This window comes from Motacilla alba, chromosome 1A (assembly GCF_015832195.1).
Source record: "Motacilla alba alba isolate MOTALB_02 chromosome 1A, Motacilla_alba_V1.0_pri, whole genome shotgun sequence".
NCBI lineage: Eukaryota > Metazoa > Chordata > Aves > Passeriformes > Motacillidae > Motacilla > Motacilla alba.
The window spans coordinates 44,959,296-44,978,871 of NC_052031.1; the positions used below are offsets into that span (position 1 = coordinate 44,959,296).

At 36.3% G+C, this 19,576-nt stretch overlaps 1 long non-coding RNA gene across 2 annotated transcripts in view; it reads left to right on the forward strand.

Annotated features, from left to right (window-relative positions):
* The window catches only part of LOC119708518, a 78,748-nt gene that overhangs the window by 17,562 nt on the left and 41,610 nt on the right, over nucleotides 1–19,576 (forward strand). For both annotated transcript variants that reach the window (XR_005259093.1, XR_005259094.1), the window contains one exon: nucleotides 8,700–8,832. This is a non-coding gene — a long non-coding RNA (uncharacterized LOC119708518). The remainder of the gene's footprint in view (nucleotides 1–8,699; nucleotides 8,833–19,576) is intronic.

Genomic DNA, 19,576 nt, shown 5'->3' on the forward strand with positions numbered 1-19,576 from the left:
AAGTCTCTGTTTTACTTTTTTTTCCCTTTCTCCTCAAAAGGTTTAAGAGGCGGGAAATTATGATTGTATCAATTTCTTACATAAAATTTAAAACTTATACAGCAGGCCATAATTGGAATTAAGGGTGAATTTTGTGCTTTCAGTCTCATGCTAGATTGATTTTTGCTGCTGTTATGTTTATGTGATGCTTGGATGCTTGTATTAACCTTTAGAATACAGAAACTAGATGAGATTGCAACTCAGCTTCTTAATCAATTTTAAAAAAATCTATTGAGAAATTAAAAACAAAGAAAAAATAGTACACTCAAGAGAGGTGGGAGGTCCACAATTCAATATAATGATCCATACTGATGCTAAACCAGAATGAGAAGACCAGCTAGTTGATATCCTTTTGCATTTGTGTGCCCCTCCTCAGACTGGTCTCACTCTTGTCTTATGTCTCTGACCGATGCCTTAGGAATCCAGTGAAACCTGGGGCAGAGGTAGTGTGGTCTCTGCCTTCTCTGTCCTGTCACATGTGCACAGGAATATTCCTATTTTTCTTATTGTATCCAGAGTCTGATTTGCTCCCCAAAGCCACTTGTGCATCTGATGGGCATGTCTGTGAGCATGTGGCTGTGTGATGCTGCTGAGAAAACTCTCCAGAGAAACAAAGTGGTGGCAAAGATCAGAAATCAGTTGTTTGTGGAAACTGGGAGCACTGTTGGTTGGTTTAGGTAAAGTTCACCTGGAATCAATTCCTTCACTTCATACCTCAGATAAGAGGCACTTCTGAAATTTTAGAAAAAAAAATCTTTGTGTGGACAAGTGGGAGCAGAGAACAAAGTGTCTGGTTAATTTGAATGAGAAAAGTTATTTTGCTGGAAAAGGGCATATGTACAAGGAGGGCATTTAAACTCTGTGCATTTAGCAAAAATTTTTTCTAAAGTGTCATACAAAAATTCAATAACCTTTAGAAAAAGTTACCAGAACTGCAGTATTATTATAGTATAAACCAAATAAATTTGATTTACCTCTAAAGGCAAGTTGTTGGAGGTTATGTAGGTCTCCATTACACATTTTTTCTCAGTCTTGATTTGGAGGCAGAGAGAGGAAAAGGAGTAAGGAGTTGAGGAAGGAATAGCTAAGGCTTATTTTAATTAATAGTGATTTAAGTATGAGCAATTTCCAGCATCTTAGTATTACCTACAGAAAAGAAGAAAATGGTTACTATCTACCAGGAGTTTTATTTTTCCCTTTGATATACTCCACATTCCTCCTGTTGATCATAATATACTTAACAGTTGTGCTTGCAGACTTGAAAGTGTAACACATGCTGATTTGTCCTCCCAGAGGCATGCTAGATTTGACATGCAGTACACAATTTGACTTTTTAAAATACTGTATTTGTCACTGTTGAAAAGCTTCTAAGACTATAAACATCATTATTTCATAAAAAACAACAACAGCAAAGCCAACTGCAAAACACATCAATTGCTACAGCTTGCTGTACATATACATATACATATACATATACATATACATATACATATACATATACATATACATATACATATACATATACATATATTTGTACATATATACAGGTATAAGTTTAGAATATTAATAAAAATATTGAATGTTGCAGCAGTGTAGGAACCATAATATGCAAAAGCCATTTTCAGTAGATTTTTACTGCTGTAAAATAATCCCTCTGGTCCTAGAATTGGTCTTCCACAGCACCGTGCCTGGTAAGTGCTGTTTTGAGTATCTCTTAAGAGATGCCAGAATAAAAGCAGGGTTACACTGCTGTCAGTACAGAAAGCAGGTCACTTTCCAGGGACGGTCAACGACATTTAGTCAGGTAAGTGTGGAAAGTCCCCTGGGAAGGTGATCTAGGCACTTAAATACTTCCTAAGTTTTATAGCACATTATAGAATTTCTGGGATGTCCTTTTAAATCTTGCACCACTCAACAGCAGTGGAAATGCTGCCAGAAGGATTGGTAGACATACCTATCCATTGAGACTGTATGTAAGTAGTGAGGGTAGCACCCATCACCATAGCCTGGGAACATAATTAATTAAAATATTATTTTTATGTTCTTTTCCTGAACTAGCCCTGCTGGCACAATTTAAGCTCAAACTTAATATATTTAATAATGTTTAATAATATTTGGATTAGTCCAGCTGGCATGAGTCACACTAAGGGAAAAAAAGATAACAGTTTTGATATCGTTCACTTAGATGGTCATGTGATAGGTCCTAACACATGTCTGTAGAAATGGAGGTGTTAATTTATGGCAGTACTACTGCAGGGCACTTTCAGGGTGTGGGGAGCAAATGTTAACTTTTTCTCTGAATGTTTCTTTTGGAAGAGATATTTAGGAAGCAATTTTGCAGCCTTGGTTCTGCTTCTGTGTAGATGGGTTTTTTTTTGGTTTGTTTGTTTTGTTTTGTTGTTTTTTTTTTAATCCATCCCTATGAGTTTTTCTTTTGCTGCTTTTCCAATTTCATTGTTCTGGAATGTTGCACTCATGTGAGACAGTGCCCTTGGAGGGAGAGAATCAGAGACAGAGGAGGGGGCTTTGAAGCAACTTGAGCTAATCTGATTCATCCCTCAAATTATCTGTGTTCCACAGGACTGTCTGCCTGCCTGGTGAGTATATGATAGCCATCCATCAGCATTTGCAACTCTGGAGAGGTTGTTTCAGGCAGAGGTCAGATTTATTCAGCTTTTCTTAGAAGAGAGGGAGGGCAACTTGTTGGAAAATCTATTTATTTTTTTTGCCCCCTCCTTGTGGAATTCTCTCTTTAAAGTTTTTTTTTCCATTATATTTTGTCTTTAAATATTCTCAGAAATGTAAAGTGCATTGACAGAGTTTAGCAAATGCATTTCTTAGTTTAGCAAATGCCACTGACCGATGCTATTTTCTACTGTTCAATCTTAATTTTTCCCTTCTTAAATGCATCTCATTATAACTATCATATCTTCCCTGTCACATTAAGTGATTCAGTGAATCTGGTGGAATACAGACAAATGTGTTCCCTTGGCCATTGGTTCAGTTATCATCAGTTCTATCTAATTGAAAGAAATTGTGTCTTATTTTTGAACTTGATCATTCTCCACCAATTTCCTTTTCCTTCATTTTATTATTTTTGGTTGGGCTCAGGATAAATGCACTGTGTCTCATGAGAGTTTTTTTAACTCTTCTGAACGGGTTGCTGAGCCTTCAGCTTTCTTGGGACTGTGTATAAAGTGGCAGTTTTGGCCAGGTTGAATATTTGTCAAGGTAAAGGAAACAACTAGCAGGTCAGAGGGCTTTCCTACATGATGATTTTAATGCTCACAAATGCTGTGGTTAATTTAAATACAGCCGTAACTTTAATTTAAATAGCTCAGGAAAGACTCATGGACCAAAATAACATAGCAGGGTTGACTGCTAGAGCAGTCAAAAGCCTCCTGGCAGGAGTGTGCTGGAAGGAGAGAGTTTCTTAGAAAAGGAATTTACTGCTGTGTTCACAGGATGAATGGGTTGAAACAAGAATTTGGCAGGGGGGTGGGGGGGCAGGACAGGGGGAGGGGAAGGAAGAGAAGTCTCTCTGTTCTATGATACAGTTAGTTCAGATTTGGCTCTGCTTACATGAGGACATTGTGAGGAGAAGGTGACCAGAGAAGAGCCATTCTGCTGCCCAGGAAGAACAAGTTTTAAAAACCTTCCTGGCAGTGTGAAGCTGAGTTGTGGAACTCAGTGCCAGAGGAAATTAAGGAGGACAAAGGTGTAAGTTAAAAATGGAATTAGTGAGGTTCTTGGAGGGTAGACATCACAGTGGCTGTAAAATGTAACTGTCATCATATACCCTGTTCATTCAAGTTAAGTTTAAATCTTCAGTTTAATCAGAAAATGGGAGGAATATGTCCTAGTTTTATAATCTTCCTAGACTGCCTGCTCTGAGCCATGGTCAAGGACAAGCATACTCAGCACTGGCATGACTATTTTTGCAGGTCAGGGGGCTTGGATTTTTTTTCTCCAGGAATGAGATATTTATTTCAATGTTTACTTCTGTATTTTTTAAAGGTTGCACTGAAAACAAATTCTTAAATTATAGTAGTCAGCCTCTGCTCTGATTTTCATAAGGAGGCAATGCACAGGTGTTCATTAGGAACCTGTTGTGATCAGGCAACTTGTATCTTTTACCAGAGTTGTCTTCTTATTTGTGCAACTCCAAGTCTCTTGTAGGAGTTGAGTTACATAGTTATCATTGCACTCCATGCTTACAGAATGAATTCAACTGGGATCTTGGGTCCCACTTTTGTGCTTCTAGAAACTGCATCCTGTGGTTTCCTCTATTGCATTTGAGATTGTTCGTGTTCTTTAAAGTTAAACCAGGAACAGCTTAATTTTGTGTCAGGCTAGCTAGATTTTTATGTCACACTTATAATTTTGAGTCAGACAAGATAGATTTAATAGTTTCTGACTCTTTCTCTCCCTGATAAGATTGATTTTTTTTTCTTTTTAATTTTGCACGGGTACAGAAAGAGGGCTTTGACTGAACACAACCTATTTAAAGTTTGATTTTCTATTCAAAGTTTTATAATTAGGAAAGAAAAAATACCAGAAATTACTTGTTAGTAATTTTTTTTCCTGTAGCTTCTTGATTGATGGCAATCATCAGTGTTTTTGGAATCAGCCCATTAAAACATATTTGAAGCTTAAATTCCAGGTTTATGGTAGTATGCTCTTTATTTCTGAAAAATGTGGCTGGCCCATAGTGAATTATGCTATTGAGTTCTTCAGTCTTAAAATAAATATCTACTAGTGCATCTTGTCCATTCCTCACTGTTCTTTCATTATTCTATCCTCAGTTCCTGGAAGAAGTAAGATAAGACTCAGAAGCTGGTGGGGATGGGTTTTGGTGAGTGGGAGAGACATTAACAGTACTGAAGGCTGACAGCTACTTTAGATTTTAAAAATCCCTTCTTGGACTTTGAAGTTTAGTATATTTAGTAAAGGAAAAAAAATGCTAATTTAATTAGCATTTTCATTTATGGATAATTCTGTTTCAAGTTGTCCCCTCCTAAAACTAGTTTTAATATTGGTGTTATCTGTTCCAAGAAAATAGAATGCAAAGATTGCTTTTAGGTTGTGGGCTGGGAACTTATTTAAACATGAATCCCTGAGGAGGAAAATCACTTTAGCTCTCTTTAGCTCTACCTTAATTGTATTGAAAAGTTTCAGGAGATAGTTAAATGAAATATCCTCCATCATTTAGATATTTATGGGAATTATTTTAGAGTAAAAATAGTAAGTTTACTTGAGTTACTAGTTCAGAATTTTGAATTGTGCAAAACATAGCCCATATATTTTGGGATGAACATCGATTGTCTTGGTAACTGACTAAATTATATTGAAATATATATATATAATTACTATTGAATCCAACATTTTGGTGGAATTATACCACTTAGATGTATACCTCTTTTAAGCCTTGAATGTGAGTTCCTGGAAAATATTTTCTGTTTATATTAAACAGCACAGCAATATGGATTGTTAAAGCCCAGGGAAACATGTCTTTTTATCTTTATTGCAAATCTTGTTAGCGTGCATGTGATGGCAGGTGCATCCTTTGTTTTCTAGTATTCCAAAATCCAAGGAACACTGTTACAAAATTTTGCTATTCTAATCCGCATTTTATATCTGTTTGCACAGCAAAATTTAAATCACTGAAGCCTAGAGATTCAGAAGTTGTAAGCTTATATTTCATATCTAGTTCCTGAAAATGCCTCCTTTTCCTGGAAGAATATCTGAGATGATTCACGTTGGTCAGAAATAGCCTCAAGTTCCCAAACACCAAAGATCTTAGTATTTCTTAGCTCTTCCTAGCTTGATTTCAACCTAATTTGGCGCATAAATTGTAGTTGACCTCAGACAGAATAATTCAGATGTTTGAGCCTCTTAGATGTGTAGCCAAAAGCGAATTGTCTTGTTGCATGTATTTTTAAACATCTGCAATCTGAGCCGAGAAGCAGAATGCAAATTCTAGGACTTGAAGATACCTGTGAGATTATGAAAATTCCTTTGAGACTGCAGAGAATGCTGGTGCCTATGAACACGATTTTTTTTCCTAGGCACGGTGTATTTAGAAATTTAAAATTTGCTTTAATTTCTGGTAACAGAAGTAAAAATGACAATAGAAGCAGCTCATCAATAATTTAATAGTAAATGTACAGTCTGAGATAATAACTTTTGTTGAACCTTTTAATGCCTATTCCACAAGGACTGAAGGAATTGTTTCCTGCGGTTTGTATTTCTGTTTTGCTGGGATAGAAGAATTTTTTGTTCATGAATGAAAAAAAAAGTTGTAGCAAATTAATAGTAGCAGAATTGGTTCTTTCAGTAGCTTTCTTTTAGTTGAGTAAGTACCAGTACACAGACAAATGATATTTTCAATAGATTGCAGAGGAATTCCCACGCCTCTTAGGAATAAAACCAGCTAACTTCTCAGCTCATGATAAGTGGGGTTTAGGTTGGGAGCTTTGAGTACTCAGAAAATTTGACTAATAAAAGATGTGGTGATTATTTTACTTAATTAAATGTCGAGTATCTCTCTATAAATTCCCTACATTATATAGTAATTTTTGCTTGAGATATTTCATTCTCTGTGGTTTTTTAGAAGTCGTGGGGGAAGCCGTTTCAGCCTAAGTTTGAGGGAGAATTGTGTCTAAACAAAGAGTTTTGAAATGCTTTTATTGTCTAAAATCATGGGTTTGATTCCAGGATGGGATTGTTTGGTCCTTCACTTATATAAAGCCTATAAAATGGGCTCTGATGAGATTTTTTTTTCTCTGGAGGTTGTTTTTATAAGCACCTATAATACAGGGTTCTCTTGACTATGGAAGATGTGGCCCTTTTTATAATCGCAAGCTCTTTTGGCCAAACTTCTGTCTAGTCATTGGTCCATAATATACACTCACTGTCTTCTACCAGCCATCCTGAACAAAGTCACATGTCAGTGGCTGGTGAAAAAACTGGTCTGTGCACTGATTCATAAGATCCTCTCAAATTTTTTGAAAAGTTTCAATTTGTTTTCAGAAGCATTGCCAGTGTCAATTAAAACAAAAGATTTCATGCATGAAGGAAATGGGTGTGTGGCACCATGACTTCATATTGTGTGCTATTTCTCAACAACACAAATTGAGTAGGTTTTAAACTTGCCTTGGTTTTCCCTAGTTTATAGGGTCTTAGTCTATAGGGTTACTGGTTCTAAAAGCTGTTGTGTTATGAAACTGAAGGCAATAAATAACATGGGCCCCCACAAAGCTGTGAGTTCATCTGGCATCCCCATACAGGATCTGCTGCCAGTATGTATCCACAGATGAGACCAAACATGCTGTCACCTCTCCAGAGAGACCCCTTTTCTTCTGAAAATCTTGTTTTAAAAAATAGACAAATATTTTGGTCCAGGATAACAAGCTTTCATATTGAGTCTTAGCAGCAGAAGCCACAATAGAAATTGTCACGTGTGCTTCTTATGGTATTGGGATCATGTTTGGCACTTCACCTTAAGTAAGGAGGTGTGCAGGAGCTGCTTCTCTGAATAGTCCCCTCCCTGATCTCATTGAACTAGAGTATATCTAACATACTGCCAGTGATAACTGAGTATGGTACCTTTTGCAGCCAGTGAAGGTAAGGAGCTGTGGTTATGATTTTTTCCCATCTGTGTCATGAAAATTAGCTCTGGTTTTCTGCCACAGGCCTCAGAAAAATGTTGGCTTTGAGCTTTGGAAACTTGAGGTGGAAAAAAAGGAAAGGAATCTAAGCTCCATTCCATAAAGCAAAATATCCAGGAACAAAATCCAGATGGGAATTTGAGTATATTTTTGAGCACTAGGTCATCATATTTAGGAGCAATGATCTAGTAGATCAGCAACAAGGAGTAAGCAGTGGCCTTAGCTGGCATAATTTCAATTGAGGATAATAGACTATTGTAGCTTTCTGACTATATACATTAAAACAGGTTGGCATGCCTATACCAGATCCAGAAGAAACCTGTTAGAACTGCATCCTTAGGTACCTTCTAACTTAGATAGGCATCTTTTAAAATTCAGGTTTGAAAGGTGCCAGTGATTCACAGGAATGCACATTTTCTGGGAAAAAGCAAAGCTCCTCTGAGACTGGCAGTTTTGGAATGCTGAGCTCAAAACCAGCTGTCTGTTCCAGGAGAGTATAGACATGGAGGGAGATCTGCTACATCCTATTTGAAGAAAACAATAGTGTGGTGTGGTTTTCTGAGGTTTTCTTTCCTCAAAACTGTGATGATTTTGTTTAACTATGTTTTTGACAATGTCTGATCATGAGGTAAAGTGAAGTGTAGAGCAGGTTTGAGAACTAGTTCAGCTATGCAATGAAGGCTAATTTACTATGAGTTCAAAAGGAAATCATGTTTTCAGGGAAAAAAATTGGGATTTATGATGTCAAGTTTTATGTGAGCCTAAGTATATTTTGCAGATTAACTATTCTTGTGGATTTGTTCCTATCGTGTCTAAAGACAGAAAGGAATGCGTCCATCACAAAGCAAGTCCAACTGTATAATCTCAAATGAGGATGTCATCTGTATTGTGGAAGATACCCTTTTTACTTTCTATTTTTCAGGACTTGCTGACAAAGCATCAAATTTACCACCAATCACCTTTGTCTCACCTTGCACTTTCCCTCCACAGGTGCCGGGGTCTTGCTGAGCCATTGCCGATGCTCGGAGGCTGTGCTGAGCAGGAAGATTGCAGTGAGCCTCTTCCCATGTCCTGGGGGAGCCAAATGCCATGTGTGGCAAAACCCTCCGGGGGGGTAACACAGGTGTGTGAAAAATGTTGGGAACATGGCTCCATATTGATTTTATATTAATGTTTGACATGCAGAGTGGGAATAATATTCCAGTGGCAATTCATCTCAAGACATGCGCTATTATACAAAATAAATGTCAGTGTTTGCCCTCCATGCATGCAGCCTTCTGATTCATGCAGATAATTAGAAGATTTTGAAATTTAGGTTGTCCACTCCTCTTTCTTAGCAGAGGAAAACTAATTAGTGTGTCTTGAAATCATTGCTAAGAAAATAATATCAAAGTTTTTTTTCTGCTCCTTTTGCTCTTCTTCAGAGACTTTGAGCAACATTAAATGTTCAAGCTCACTAACAAAATAAATACTGAGGTCTGATCCATCCTGTTCTTTTTATGCTTTCTGCTGCACCTTTCCGTATTTCCCTCAGCTTTTCTGATGACTTAGTAAAAGTCCCATTTAAGATAGTCAGTATCAGAGCACAGAGATAGAATGCTGATTCTAAGCATAAATATATTCTGATAAATCACAAGTCAGTGATTGGTAAAAGCAAAGTTTTGATAAAAAAAATGAGTCAAGTTCTGAAAAACACAAGCCAGGCCTCATAAGCAATTCTGATACTTTTCATGGATATGCACATTTCTAGGCTATTACAATTATGATCTGGTGCAATGTGACGCTTTTGCAATTTTATGGTCAATGAAAAGTGCACACTTCATAGCTAGAGACTGAAATCCACTATTCCTTTAGTCAAAAAATGTGCACAAAAAAGGGAAAAAAATATTTCCACACACTATACTGTCAGAAAACAGAGGCTGATGATGTGGGAATTCCCTGAAACTTGCAGAGAGGTTGTGTTCTCCTCTGCTGAGGATGACATCTGTAAACATCATGGTGGGAGCACTATTCACTGATGCTTGGAGAGAAACACCTGATTGACTTGATTTTATTGCCTGAGAAATAATTTGAGTAATGTGAAATAATTTAATTGTCTCTATTCTGAACCTGAAGGCAAGACTGAAAAATCCAGGGTGTGAGTTTTCCATGGTGACTGAAATCAATCAGATGGGGGAACTTGTGCATGTAGCTGGTACCTTCTGTGATCAGGACCTGATTCTCACTTCAAATTTTCTGGAGCTGTCTGTTCTTTTCTGTGGTCTTTATTTTTCTATAGGCAGGGAAAAATTAAAATGAGTAGGTTACCATGTCAGTAGGCTTTAGAAAAGGAAACAAACTATTTTCATTAAACCAAATACGTTCTTAGAAGAAATTACTTTCCTTTGGTCAGAGAAAAGATGGTATCCTCACTTCCGGTTTCTCCTGTGACTTAAGAAACCAGAAAATTCCCATGGTGAGCTAGGATGTTCGCTTATTTTAATATTAAAGGATATTAGTTCAGTCACTTTACAGTAGTAAGAAAGTGTAGATACCATATTATCTGTTAAAAAAATTATTTTTAGAAAAAACAGAAAAACTGATTTGTTCACTTAAGCTTAAAAAGGAGTTACCAGGTGGTCTCTTTCCCAAGGTTTGGGCAGATAATACATTCAAGGCTTAGAGAATAAAGAAGCATGAGCCTCAAGCATCTCTTCTCCTCATATTCTTTTGAATTACTGTACAGTAATTTAGGTAAGTGGCTTCTGTTGCTCCCTTAATGACTACGTAATTTTCTTGCTGTGTTTCCTCGCATAGGATCACAGGATGACTACACAGTTACTTCAGTCATATCGGCACTGGACTAGATAACCTCAGATTTCTAGACTGAAATATCTCAACAGAATGTGAAAAAAAGGGGAAAAATATTATGCTTTTCATGCTTGAACAAATATAACAGTGATGAGAAACTAGTTTTTTAAGATAGAGGCAGTGGAGAGGTATTGCTTGAAACTGTCTTTTAATATCTTAGTTTTAAAATGATACACCAATACATTCCACAAAAATACTGAATAAAAATATGAATTTTGACCATTTTAAGTGCTGTTATATTTACAAATATTTTTATTTCTTCTGTAGTAAGATGCCAATTTTAGAAAAAAATTAATATTCAGAGTAAGTTTTTGTGCAGGATTTTGAGTAGATGTTACACCAAAAGTATTGGTTTTTTATTTACTGGCAATATACTTTAGTGTAAATGGTATACCAAGTTAATTGAACAATATTTTCTTATTACTTATCCTTTTGATCACATAAGTTTTTTTCACCAAGATAGAAAATGTCTTTCAAATTTCAGTTAGATAAAAAGACTTACACAAATATTGCTTAGTGGCACTTTTATTGAAATGGTTTCTAAAAAAGAAAATTAGGTCTATTTAATGTTTCTCTTCACCAAGGAAAACAATACTGAGAAGAGAAAAAACTGTTTATCTGGAGTACAAAATGCTTCTCTGTTCTTAGGAGAGGCAAATACCTTTTTTTTCATCATATCAACAAATTTTTCTTATGTTTTGGAGCAAAGTTCTCTTATAGCTTCTGGTCCAGAAAACGATTTTGAGATGCTGTTTAAGCAGTAAGCCTGTAATAGTTTATTTTTGTTGTGAATTTCCATTGCTCATTCCTATTGTGCAGGTAATGACTTTGGGGGCACAGAGTGAAATGAAATTCCCCATTGAGTAGATAAACACTCATTTATTACTGCTTCTCTGGGTGCCAAAATATAGACTAGTTGATAGTGAGAACCTCTATCAGTTTTTAGCCTTTGACTCCAGATCACTGAGGTAATCACATGACTCATATCACCTCCAAAGGAAAGGCTTCTCTTATGAAAGAGTGGTTGAAAGACTGTTGCTGCATTATTAATAAAAAACAGAGGCAACACAGAATCCCTGATGTCTCAGGATGATGAGGTGAGACTTTGAATTGTCCCACAGGAAATGGTTTTATTTTATTTATTTTCTTCCAGCAAGTTTTGCATTTCCTTTGTTGCCAAAGGCAGCTGTAGTGCTTTCATGTATAGATTACAAAATGCAAATAGCAACTCTACAGTTGATAAGTGGTTGGAAATGCTTTGTGCCACAGAATGGCAAACCTACTTGGAATGTATCTCATACATACATTTCTATTTTGTAGTACATCTGCTCAGGGTTCCTGGGTAACCTTGACGAGCAAGGACGCTCTGCTGAAGTCACAACAATGGTGATATGGGATGGTAAAATACGTGGAGCAAGCATCAAAATAGAGCTATTGCTTCAGTGGAAAAAAAAAATCACTCTTCCTAATCACATAGGCATTGAATTGGTGAAGGGTATGTAGTCAGAGGCTAGATGTTTCATTAATGATGGATGATGTAATTCAATAATGTAGTTTAAAATTAACATTTAGTAAGGACTCACCTATGGTTAATTTATAGTAACTTCACTTTTATTTTGATGATTTAGGTTCAATGCTCCAGGAGCCCTACCTTGGGAACACTGTGTAGCAAGTTTAGCTGATAATGTTTAACAAGAGCCAGGGGAGCAATGACACCTAATCCATATGAGATTTAAGGAGCAAGAGATTCCCTCCGATCTAGAACATTCCTATTGCTTATAGCTCACAGTCATTATCTCCTCTTTCAGAAAGAACTAGTTATCTTCATAAGCTAATGCACTTCCTTTTATTTCTTATTTAATGGATTTAACTTTCTTCAGGTATATGAACACATAGTGGGTTTTTTTGTGCCCCCTGACTTTGCACAGCAACTTGCGATGGGTGTATGTGAAGTGTCTGTCAACCTAATAAGTACTTACCTAATGAAATAATACCATTTAGAAATAATGTGCCTTGGCTAGGTGATATGACCTGGCAATAGTAAGTCACACCACAAAACAGGGCACAAAATTAAAATTAATTAGGTTTGGTTTAGGGCTTTTTATAGTTAAATTGATTTTAAGTTAGGCATATGTTTGTCTTTATTGCACATTCAACAGTTTTATTAGTAAAAAGTGCTGAGGTACAGTTTTAGATGAAGAACAGCAGCAGCACTCGGCAAGCTCTAAGTGCAGCAGGCTGGTACCATTTGTGTATATTGGCATGGAAAGGACAGTGCTGTGGAGTTAACAGTGTGCTTGTAGTTCCTTATCATACTTTAGTTGATCTATGACGTCCATGAAAGTCCAAAGAAAATCAACCAGGATTTGGATGGTCAGCATTCTAGAAAACTTTCCCCAAATCCACAATTTGAAAGAATTAGTCAATTGAAGAAAAGGTTTTGGATTGAGATTCAATTACATGAGAGGTTGTTGCAAAGAAGAAAGTACAAAACTGTCCTTTTGTCTATGGGGAGCAGGAGAAGAATAATAATGTTTTTTACATTCTAGTGAAGGAGGTTTAAGTTAGACATTGGTGAAACCATTCTAAGTGTAAAATTAGTGAAGCACAGCAGCTGATGGATTAGAGATGCTGCAGTGTCCCTGTTGAAGATTCTGAGAATGAGTTAGGCAAACTTCTGGCAGAGGAAGTTGAGTGATCCTTGTTGTGAGCAGAGGGGTGGCAAAGATGGCTCGTGGCATCCAGACCCATCCTGTCTAGGTCAGCTCTGTTTTTACACTGTCCTTGGGAGGCAGTGAGATTAAAAGCTTTGAATTGCAGTGGCTTCTTTACCCTGATCTGTTTTATGATTTCGTCCCTTACTTTGCTCTTGTTAGGGTATAAGATAAAACCTAAATATACTTTTGACCTGCAAGTTTCCACAGCTTTCTTTTTCCAAGAAGAGTATTAAAAGAAAATGCAATTCTGTTTAATACTATTTTAACCATGGTTTTGTGTTATTCTTCATTCATACGTTGTGAATGAAATATTTTTCTAATAATTTGAAACAAAATTTGCATATTGTCACTAGATAAAATTAAATCCCAGAAATTTATAGGTTAACTTCCGTTTTTATTTAAAGAAGATTTGTGGAAATTAATTAAATTGAAGATTGTAAAATGCCCTTCTGTTTTGGTTTTTTTTTCATATCGTAGCATAAATAAATAAAGTCCTTTTCATTCTAAATCTATGTAGCATTACATCATTTCCCACATCAATTTAAGCTTCTGTTCTCTAGAGATGTTGTTATTTACAGTAAAATCCTATGGTATTCAAGGTAATAAAATATGTCTTGTCGCAGCTGATGAAGACACTGTTTTCTAGAATGGATGGTAAAATTCATTGGAGCGTTAAAAAGGGTATTCTTGGTTTCTCATATGTAGATACAGCCTAAGCACTTGAATAACCAACAGAGTCACTAGGATGTCTGCCTGTAAGAACACTGGTGTTGGTGGTGAGAAAACAGAAGTATTTTTTGCTCATTGCTGTCTTTCTTCCTTATTTTTTCTTAGTATCTGACCTTTCTTGCCTTAATATTAATTTGTCTGACCTGTAGTTTGCTGTTCCATTTCTTTTTGTTTCAGTTCAAGAGCTGTAACAGGAAAATTGTATTGGAGTCCCACTGATATATTTCCTTTGAATGGCTGTAGAATTTAACTGACTGATATTATACAGTCCTAATGAATTTTCTTTACAGCATTGGGGATTAGAAAAACACTTTCTAACAAAAACCAAACCATTGTTTTCCACACAAGGGCTTGTTCCAATGTGCTCTTAGATTTGGAGAAAGAGCAGTGCAAAGTTCCATTAACATTTTTTAATTAGGAAAAAAATTTAATTGTGCTCTCAGACTTCACAAAGATCTGCGATCTTTCTGAGTGCTAAAATAGTGGCATACTTTGCTTCTGCCTCTCTTAAATCTGTTCTTTGAAAAGCACAATTAAAAGTGCATTTTTGCTGCTACTGTCATACTGTAGTTCTATGACAATTTTAGAGAAGGAATTTGCTTTGAGTCCAACAGGATGGGGCTGAAGAGCTACACATGAGAGAGAATATATTCTAGTGGGTTTTTAATAGATTTAAAAAAAACCCACTGTTTGTCTTACAGAAACAAGTAAAGGGCCTCCTGTGACACATAAGATTTTGTAAGCACACTGAACTGGCAATCAGCTAATCTCTGGTGTCAGAACGATATCAGTAATTGGATCCCCTATGAAACAACGGGAGTCAGTGGTGGGTGGATTGTTTCTTTGCAGTGCAGTGCAGGCAGCTGAGTGCTCCGTGCTCAGCTGTGAGGTTGTGGGAGCATGATTGCCACAGTACCAGGAGAATTGAGACAGGTTTTTAATTACCGCTTTATTGAATTATTTGGTATTATTTCTTGCAAGTGCGCAATGAAGCACCATGTGAGAATACTAATTTCTACTCGGTTAATCACAAGTAGTAGGGTTTCTGTTGCATGCTTGTAGCCTGCTTGTGTCTTTTAGTAATCATGAGAGATACCACTTTCACAGTTCTATACTTACTGCAGGTAAATTTTTGGGTCAGAAATAGTATTCTTTATGTGCTTGTGATATTATGATTGAAAGTCACAGGAGAGATTTCAGCTTTTCAGGATATCACAATGGGAATGCCTTGTTGTTCAAGTGCAAAAAAAAATTCAAAATGTAGAAGGGAGAAGTAAGAAATAATCTTATTTTCTGTTGTTTGTAATAAGTAGGCCTGTTTTGACTCAATTAATTATCAGAAGCCCCTGTTCTGCTGTGAGTATTTTCACCAAGAGCAATAACTCCTACAAGACAGATGTCCTGATATTTTGAAAGAGTGATTTAAATATGTATGTGTTTGGTTTTTGCATCTATTTGATGTTAAAATTAATTTTGGAGACAGCCATGCTGTAAGATGCTCTTTTTCTTTTACTGCCTCAGTCCATACTACTATGAAATAGTATAGCATATTTTCCAAGCCATTTAGGTCCCTAAAAGGCTAAGTTTTTAATCACCAAAGTACCAAATAAAACCAAGTCTTTGAAACTGTATAAAAACGTTTACTATCACATTATGTACTTAGCCTGACATGAACAACAGCTTCAAGCTTCTGAAGTTTATTTTTTCCCCAGCTTTGATATACTTTTCCTTCACCTGTCACCTGCAAATGTTATCGATGCTTGAATGAGTCAAAATACTTGAAAACTGTTTTACTATCTTATTCTGAATCTGGAAGAACTCAAAGTCACTCCCTATTTGAATTATATCTGTTGAGTGGAATTGGAAATGGAGAATATCCCTATGGGGAATATATAGGTAGAGAAATGCATAGAGGGAACAGTTTAAAAAGGGTTTTATTTATAATGTATGTTTGCGTGTTCTATGTTTATACTCTGTTTTTATAACTTCAGAAATGAACATAATTTCAGCATTAATCATCCATCCACAGTGACACTTTAATTGTTACTTTGCATATCAGAACTAGGCAAATAGAGGGAGAACACTGTTGTGTCTTCTCTGCCATGTGTCATTACTATCTGACTAACAACAGTAAATTGTAGTTTCATGCAGTTAAAGCAGGATTGTAACTGACTTTGTAAAGAGATCAAGGAAGGATGTTTAAAGTCCAGTAAGTTTTAATAACCTTTCCGGGAAAGAACAGCTTTTAAACTGATTTGGCAAAGAAAAATTAATTCTCTTTGGAATTAATTGCTGCTCTTCCAAGAACTGTTTCATGGAAGTTAGTTGTTTAAATGAAAGAACTATTGGTGAGCCCAAATCAGTTTTGTCTTTTCTGCCCTCAGTAGTAAAATAAAACAAATTAAATCAGGTGTATTTGCCTCATTCTTTTATTTTGCCTGAATGAATGCTACCGATAAAAGTAAAGTATCCTCTTGCAGAGCCCTGAAATATCTGACTATCTTCACCCTACTTTATTGGGGCTCTGTCCCTGAAGCATTGGTTCAGAGGGGAGTTTAAGTTTTTCCTTGTCCTTTCTGAAACTGCTGCCGTGGCGTAGTAGACATGCACGCACTATTATGTTTTGGGTTTGTTTTTTTTGTTTTAAGATTGTTTCTTCAACCACTGCCTCCCACCATAACTTTTGCAACATTTAAATATTTTTCTCCCCGTTGTAGTTTTCTGTGAGAAGGCATTATGTGCAGGGTTTTGCTGCAGCCACTTTTCACATTTAGAGTACTGTTTTTACAGCTTCTTTTGGCAGATTGAGCAAAGTGATAAGATTGCTATGTAGGAAAGTTAGACAAATAGATCAGCAATGTCTTTGGCACTGATACTTTTCCAAATACTCTGTTTTCTTAGTTGTCTTTTTCATGTTCTGTATAATGTCAGCATCACAGGTTCAGAGTCTTAATCAGATTCCAACTTTGTGGTTATCGCTTCTCTTTTTATATTTTATTATTATTTATATATGTTTGTTTTGTTTTGTTTTTTTCCAACAGCATTAAAAAGATAGTGTCCTTGTCTTATTTTCTTTGTGTGAGAAATGCCATTTAGGTTCTACTTTACTTTGACCAATTATACATTTTTTCCACCTGCTGTTTCCGTGGCGGGGTGTGCAATGAGGCAGCTTCCTGGTTCCCAGCGCTGGGTTGCTTGACAGGCTGTGTTGACTAATTGGTCTCTGCCATTTTCTCTGTCTTTCTCTCCTTTCCCTCGCTCCCACAGTTGGAGCAGAGCCTCACTGAGAACAGCCCACAGAAAGCATTCTCCCTGAGTTTCTGACAACCACCTCGTATTCGGTGCTGTTATTAGCGAAACAAAAGCAAAAGTCCTCGTGTGGGCTTCCCACAAGTAGTGAGGAGTCAAACTGTGAATTAAAAGTCTTTCCCCTCCTTTGCAGCTAGGAAAGAAACATATCAGTGATGTTTGAGGCACAGATCAGGCAGCTTTTTCAGAGCACCAAAGAGACTGTTAAGTTTTTGATACAGGGTTTGTTTTGTCCTTTCAGGAGAAGTAATCATAGCATGTCACATTTAGTAAGGTAATGAATTTAAGAACTGAATCATGAGGTAGGTATAATATAAATGTAGCACTCCATTCTCACACACTATCTATATATAAACTTTGAGCATCCTTCTGCTCTTCAAATTGAATAAACCCATATAAAAATGGATACCTTTACCAGTGCTCAGAAAAGTGAAGGAAGTTAATGCTTAAATTGGTTTAATATTGTATTTACCTTCTCCACTAGAATTTTAATTCAGTTTGAAAATTACACAAAAGATTTCTATTCATGGCATTTCATGACATCATTTGAACAACATTTACTGGTAAATTGATGCCATCATAGAAAAGAACAGTCAGCTTTTTAATGTGTATTTCAAGTTGGGAATATAAACATAACATTTAATGTGCTTATGCTTGAAGTTCTACTTTAAATAGTGTACTGAACAGAATACAGGAATTTACAGCTACAGCATCTAACTTGTCTTGATTCCACTCAATCAAAATATCCTGTAAGTATAACAGAATGTGTTTGAAAAATTTCAGTATTGAGCAGTAAATTGACTCTGGTTTTGCACATATTTTCTTTTGTTTTAAGAAGATATATGGTCCAAAGTTAAAGCTTTTGTGGCATCTTTATTTTCTATTTCCCAGTTTAATCGGCTAACAGCTCTTTGTTTGCTTCTATTTTTCTTTGGTCTATGGTTCTGGACTAACATTCTATTTAAAACCCATGCATGTATTTGTTATTTCTGATATAAAGACAGCCTTAATTCTAAGGTATTTTGATAGTTTTGGGATTAGGTTGCTCTTTGCTATGACATATTCCTAATGATCTGAAGTGCCATGATTAAATCTTGTATGAAATAAAACTTTCCCCATTAGATTAACTCAAACTTTAATTTGCAGAAGATAACATTGTTAATAACAGATAACATTGTTAATTACCAAACACCTCTCTTAGAGTGACACAGTTGTCCAAGTGCGCTGTAAACTGGCCTTGAGCTGCCAGGTGTTCTGCAACTGACTTGGAGGATATCCTTAGCAAGATCAGGGTCAGTGTCTCTGGATATTAAGGGTTTTCCTTGTACACCAGCCTCTTTGATGTCCGTAGCAAGTACTCAAACCAATGCAGCTGCACAATGGCAGAGGGACATCAAAGTTGTTGAACTTCTGGCTAAATACTCAATTAATTTTAATATTGACTCTTGGATCCATTCTCCCTTATCCTAAACAGAGAGGTTTCATTTACTTCTTTTTGACCTGACTTCGTGTATCTTGTGCATATCTTGTATGCATATCTATATATAAAAATAATTCCCAAAGTTTGTAGATTGAAGTTAATGGGTAACTTGGTTTAATTTCAGCTTTTTCAAATTTAAATTCACAAAATTTTAGGTTGAAAAATTTTTGAGATGTGAACAATTTAATTTTAATTGTGGTCACTCAGGATTAAATCTAAACCTGACTGCTAGATCCCTTAGCCATTGAAAACCTAATTATACCTGCACAAAACTGTTTTTAAAATAAATGCCAATCTGCAATTCAAGGTTATGGTGAGTTTTTAACATATTTCAGTTGACTAAATGACTTATAACAGCTTGTACTGTACAACACCAAAATTATTCTCATCATCATTTTCTCAGTAATATACAGAGCAAAGGTTTTGTCAAAGAAGTTTACTAAGTTGTGGGTTTATCTGGCCATCCCAGTGTTTAAGGAGTTAAGATCTGAAATCACTTTCCTGGGAAAGTGAAAGACATGATGAAGTGCATGTCTCTGACCACCAGTGGCCAGCTTCTCCACCCATCTGTTCTCTGGGAGGAACTGAGGTCTGACTCATGGATCCCTCTGGATGGATACAAGGAGGCAGCTGATGAACTCTAGGAAGTTGGTCCCTTCTGCTGAGTCATGGTTCCTCTTGCTGATGTCTGTGGAGGCTTTCCTTGACTTACCTTTGAGCAGGAGAGAGCCACAGAAAAGACAGGACTGGGCTAGGCAGCAAGCATCCTTCATAAGAAGACA